At 36.9% G+C, this 6,076-nt stretch overlaps 1 long non-coding RNA gene across 1 annotated transcript; it reads right to left on the bottom strand.

Moving 5' to 3' along the window:
- Positions 1-1,518: 1,518 nt before the first annotated feature.
- Positions 1,519-3,417, bottom strand: LOC114819689 (uncharacterized). The gene is made up of 2 exons (XR_003767019.2): positions 2,533-3,417; positions 1,519-1,822 (listed from the first exon to the last, which is right to left on the bottom strand). It is a non-coding gene; the product is annotated as an uncharacterized lncRNA (long non-coding RNA).
- Positions 3,418-6,076: the final 2,659 nt, after the last annotated feature.

The following is a 6,076-nucleotide window of genomic DNA, read 5'->3' as shown; positions in this document are numbered from 1 at the left end:
TTATATCATCCATTGGTATTGAGTACATATTTTATGTTTTACCCTTCAGAGGCTTACTTCAAGCAATTTGAATCCTTCAAGGGTTTTCTACACTTCATGACACTTTTTCCTTTGGAATTTATACAGAGCAATTTGCTCCCATGTATACTTGAGGGATTTACTTATGGAGATATAATGTGGGCGACTCACAACCCTTCGTATATAATTCTCCATTCATATGAACTCGTTTACAACCTTGTGTCATATCATGTAAGTGTATTACACTATATTACAAATGCCATATATAATCTCCTTGATTCAACATCTTTTGGCTATTTGTATTGTATTCAAATATATATAGGTTCATTTGCCCACGTTCTTACAAAATTGTAATGGAATTGCCTTTCTCCATTTTGGCCAATAATTTTCCTTTTGTCGACGAACAAAAGAACGTGACTCAATATTAACACAGCTCATTGATGAATTTAGTAGCTACTTGTAAAAACCAAAATTACCATTGGTTATCATCAATCCGTGATCCCATATTCTCATGTGCATGCGCATGCATAAAAGCTTTTCATTTCTTTGGATATCCATTGCCTCTTCAAGGGCATTACACTATCTCTTCCAGGATAGTCATAGTTTAGAGAATGCGGATCATAACCTCTTCTTGAGCGTTATAGAGCTTGGATTTTAATCTCCACTTCCAAGAGTTGAGTCATTTAGAACCTATACGTCAATCATGCTTCATGCATGAGACATCAATATTCCCATGTCTGTGGATTGTCCTATCTGGGACGTGTATCCACGCGGCGACTGTCATGCTTCTGGCATGCAACAGTTATGCTTCGGGAATGCAATAGTTCAGTAGTGCCATATTATTCTTCTTTCGAATAACTGAACCTTTTGAGTCTAAAAATCTGCCACGCTTCAGGCGTGCAACAGATAAATCATTTACTGTCTCATTATTTTATCCAACAGAGACATCAATTCTTGTAGGCACATTTGCAGTAAGTATATATGATTTCATCACTTTCGTTGCATCATTCAATTATTCATATTTCATTTTCTTATTGATTGCTTCGTGAATCAAAATAAGACAAATTCTCTTCGTTCTTCTGGAACAGTCTTTTCTCATCATTCTTTTGGAATGATATTTTCTCATCATTCTTCTGGAACAATATTATTTTCTCCCCCTAATGGCAGGAAAATTGTCTTATCAAAATGACAGTCCGCAAACCATGCGGTAAACATATCCCCAATCAAGAATTCCAAATATTGAATGATAGATGGTGTTCAACATCAATACCTAATCTGCAATGATGCCTCATTTCAGTACGTTGTGGCAGTCTTACAGGCACATAGACAACACAACCAAAAACTCGTAAATGTATAATGTTTGGTTGGTTCCAAACCCGAGTTGTACTGAGAAGTATTGATGGTCGGTAACATGTCTCAACCGAATTAATAATGCATCATGTAAAGTTTACATGTCCTCATGTAGAAAATTGGCAATTTCGTTTTCATGAGCAGAGCACGGGAAATCAATTTCATTCGCTTAATAAAGGCTTCTGCTAAACCATTTTGAGTATGGACATAAGGAACTTCTGGTCCTTATTTAATAGTCTGTAAACTAAGACTCTTATGGCTTTTATTACAATTAAGTTAAGGCACTGCGGCACTTCAAACTTACGGTACTCATCTAGGAACTTCATGTCATGATCTTCAGGATCAAGGGACTTCATGCCAGATCCTTTTGTATGATGGAACTTCGGGTCCAATCATTTTATATGATGAGGATCAAGAAACTGCAGGTTCTGATCTGATCAAGGAACTTCAGGTCCTGTATATACTCATAATAACAAAAGATAAGTACAATAAATAAATTAAAGCACTAGGCGGTAATTCCAACCATAGTAAATAAATTGCATTTAAGTAAATAAAGCTTGTGACAAGGGCTTTAATTCAGCACCATTCACATAAATCAAAACTTAAAGCAGTAGGCGGTAAAACCGTCCATGGTAAATAAATTGCTTTAAAGTAAATAAAGCTTGTGACATGGGCTTTAAACCAACACCATGCACATAAATATCAAAGCTTTAAAGCAAAGGGTAATAATGCTACCCACTGTAAATAAATTGCTTTAAATAAATAGAGCTTGTGAAAGTGTTTTAAGCCAACACCATTGACATAAATAAATATATATTTTCGTTTCTTATTCATTCACATGGTGCCGTGTACCATCCAATAATATTTGTTCTTTTCTCCTTTTGTGACAACATCATGCACCAAAAATCCACATTTCCAATTTTTTTATTTATTTTTTATTTTATTTTTTCAGAATGGTGCAACTCACTTCCAAAACCTTTTTGTTTTCTTTAAATAGTCCAACCGACACACCATCCATTTGCTCCCTTTTTCAATTTATATATGTATATTTTTCTTTCTTTCCAACTACCCAAAATAATCACACTTTTCTTTGTCTGCCACTTATAAGAAGATCAAACCGTTAGATTTAACTCAAAATTTAGTATGATATGGATAAGAAGATACCAAACAACTTTCGTGAAGAAACAGTTTCGAGCTGAGCTTCTGAAAATGAAGGTTTGGTACTCATAAGATGGCTGTCCAGTTTTCTGCGGAAATGGAAGCTGAGTTGAAGTTTCAGTCATCTACGACGATCGCACCGTTGACAATTTCTGAAATTTGGATATGTTCTAGGTACTAGGCGGACAAACAACTTTCAAGAAGAAAGTATTTCAATCGGATGTCAGGAAGTTGGAGTTCAGTGACTATTTACATGGCTGCCAAATTTTCTGCGGATTTTGAGTCTGTAGTATTATTTCTAAGATATGGAATGATTTAACCGTTGGATGGTTCTGGAATTTTGGTATGTTATGGGAGAGAGGATAAGGAACAACTTTTATGAAGGAATGGTTTCTGTATGAGCACTGGAAGTTGAAGTTTCAAAGCTCATATGATCGTCGGATTTTCTGCCAATAATAATGACAATACTTATATAACCACATGTATATTTACTTTAAGAAAATTAGTCATTTAGAGATATGAGAATGAAATGAAAAGATTTTCTTATCTGTGAGATTCCAGCCGATAGATGTGAGAGGTAAGTAGTGCTTTCCACCGACATGAGAGCTTCTCGTGCTGATAACGTGTTGTAAAATCGACTGTGGGTGCAGTGGAATAAATGAAACAAGACACAAAATTTACGAGGTTCCTCTACAGTCAGTGTGACTGGAGTACGTCCTCGGGGCAGCAGTGGTGCTTTCATTATAATTTAGAATAATAGGAGTACAAAGATAACTCTCTCTATTATCTCCTCTTATCTTCCTCTATTCTCTCTCTTCCTCTTCCTTCTCTCTCTTCCTCTTCCTTCCTTCCTTCCTCTCTTCCTTTCCCGTAAACTCCTCTTATCTATCTTTGTTGTGTTTCATAAGGCTTGCTTATATAGAAGCAAGTCACAAGCAGCATAGTAAAAGAAAATGAATGGGTTATTGGCCAGCCATCCATTCACCTTTACAACAATTAGCTATAACTTAAGTCCTATTTGTGCTATACTTAATTAAGTATGTACATATAAAATTTTGATACCATGTGGTCCATTCAACTGCAAACACAAACACAAACAGTTAACTTTCTAATCGAATCATTATCGAATATAATAAGCCAAAAAAAAGGGTAATCAAGAAATGGGAAAGGATCTTTAATTAAGTAGTGTTTGTCTTTGCACTTGTAGCACCGATGTACGTAGCAAGTGTTTTTGCATTAAAATATTTAATTGATGCCATGCATAAAAAAGTGTGTGTTGGTTTTTTGTTTGGGAGAAAATCTTGTTGAGCAGAGCCTGTTTGTTGATTAGTTAACACTCCTCCTAGTAAGATGCCAAAACTAACTTGAATAATTAATTAACTAACTAATTAACTTATGATCAATTAATTAATCGGTATGTTATCATATTATTTTGTGGTTTTATTTCATGAGGCTTATTGGATGCACATGGTCTTTCCCAGCATAAAATCGTATGCACATTTATCAAGAATGATTTTATTTTTCACTTGAAAAGGATTAGAATGCACTTCATTAATGATATCATAAACGTTTTCTATTTCCTCGGCAGAGAGAATATGTAATCGGATATATGATTACATAAACATGGGTAGGAGGATACAAACCATTGTGATTGACAACAGAATGCATTTTCATTTTTTGTTATTGTTATTTAACTTGTGACAAACACTTGTTCATTAAATTTGAACTCAAAATTTTACCGTAAACATAAGACGGATGCAAAACATGCTCTATCTTGTAAATATATAGTTGAATTAACTGCATTTTACTTCACAAAGTTTAGAAGTTGTTGATGTACAAAATCAGTGAGGACTTTGATACAACAGAAAGTGTTAAGTTTGTGACCTTCGCTAGATTACTCCGGTCACTAGTGTTGATAAGTATGTAAATGGATAGGGACAGGGAAGCAAACACAAGATGTACGTGGTTCACCCAGATTGGCTACGTCCACGGAGTAGAGGAGTTCTCATTAATTATGAAGGGTTTACACAAGTACATAGGTTCAAGCTCTCCTTTAGTGAGTACTAGTGAATGATTTAGTACAAATGACATTTGGAAATATTGTGAGAGAATGATCTCTATTTATAGAAGAGAGTTTCTAGTTTCATTCTGACATTGACACGTGTCGTGTTGTGATTGGCTTCTGATGTTGACACGTGTCGTGCTATGATTGACTTCTGATGTCGACACGTGTCGCGCTGTGATTGGCCTCCTGGTTGGAGGGAAACTCTTCTGGGTCCTTGACGGTATAATGTTGACCGGTGCTCAGTAGTTTCGGGATTGGTCAAGTATGGTACAAACAGTGCTCCCTTAAGTTCCCGAGTAAGGGAAGCTCATTGGTTGGGGACTTGCAAGATCCAAGCTATTGAGTAATCACGAAACTTTTAAGTACCGAAGTGTGGTATCATTTTCACTTGCCTCATATGTCTCATACGTAGATGTGGCATCTTCTCTGGAAGTACTTTCCTCCATCCAGGGGTGGTATCTTTAATCGATGAAGATGCACAAGGTAATGTATCAATTTCACTTGAAGCTTACTTGTAGTTTCGAGCTTGGTCAAGTGCGATACAAAACCCTATAGTAGGAGTCCCCCAAGTCGCCGAGCTAGGAGATTTGCCAAAAGAGGTAACATACAAGGCAAGCAATCATACTTCCAAGCAAGCAACCTTGATCGGAGGTTCGACTTCGGCTTCCGGTTGATTGTTCTCCTTCTCCTTGTGTCGTAAACAGCAACAAGGATAAGGAGAAGCAAATGGAGAAAAGATGATATGAGATACTTTTGCTTTTGAAGAAGTAACTTTCCACAGGCTTATTCTTGAACTGGGCTGGAGGGTTTTCTGGTTTCCTCCAAAGTATAAGGCCGACTCAAGAATTTGAGGGGTCAAAACAAGTCCATCAAATCAAAAATGCGTTCGACCTTGATGATATGGGATACTTTTGCTGTTGACGAAGTAATAGATGAATCAGCATATGTTCTGTTACACTTGTCTCCACATGCTTCCTTGTATCCTTCTCACCTGCCTTATATGTTCCTCAGGCAGATGTGGTATCTTTTCTGGAAGCATAAGATGTTGAAGATGAATACTTGAGAGCAATGCCAGGTAAGTAATCAGGCAAGGGGTTCCAAGCAGTCAGTTCCTGATTGGAAGCTTGATTCCAAATGCTGACTGATTGCTCTCTTTCTCCTTGTCTTGCAGGTAAGAACAAGGGCAAAGGAAAAGACAAGGAAAAAGCATGATATGGGATACTCTTGCTTTTGACCCTGATGATATAAGATACTCTTACTCTGGTGTGGCTAGTTTGCATAAGTATTATTGGGGGGAAGAAAGTTGAGTATTTCGAGAGGCTTCGTTGGGAGTGCCCTCTCAGATATGAGGAAGGGTTGAGCATTTTTGCAGGTCTGCCTGTCCGTGGAGGATAGAGGTCGACATATATAGGAGTCTCCCTAACAACAAGTAGTAATGCTATTCATTTACCTTTCTTAGTCGTAGCAATGTAGTGGGAGCTGCAA

This window comes from Malus domestica, chromosome 05, assembly GCF_042453785.1.
Source record: "Malus domestica chromosome 05, GDT2T_hap1".
Lineage (NCBI taxonomy): Eukaryota > Viridiplantae > Streptophyta > Magnoliopsida > Rosales > Rosaceae > Malus > Malus domestica.
The sequence above is the reverse complement of the archived record's forward strand: the minus strand, read 5'-3'. Positions and strand labels throughout refer to the sequence as shown.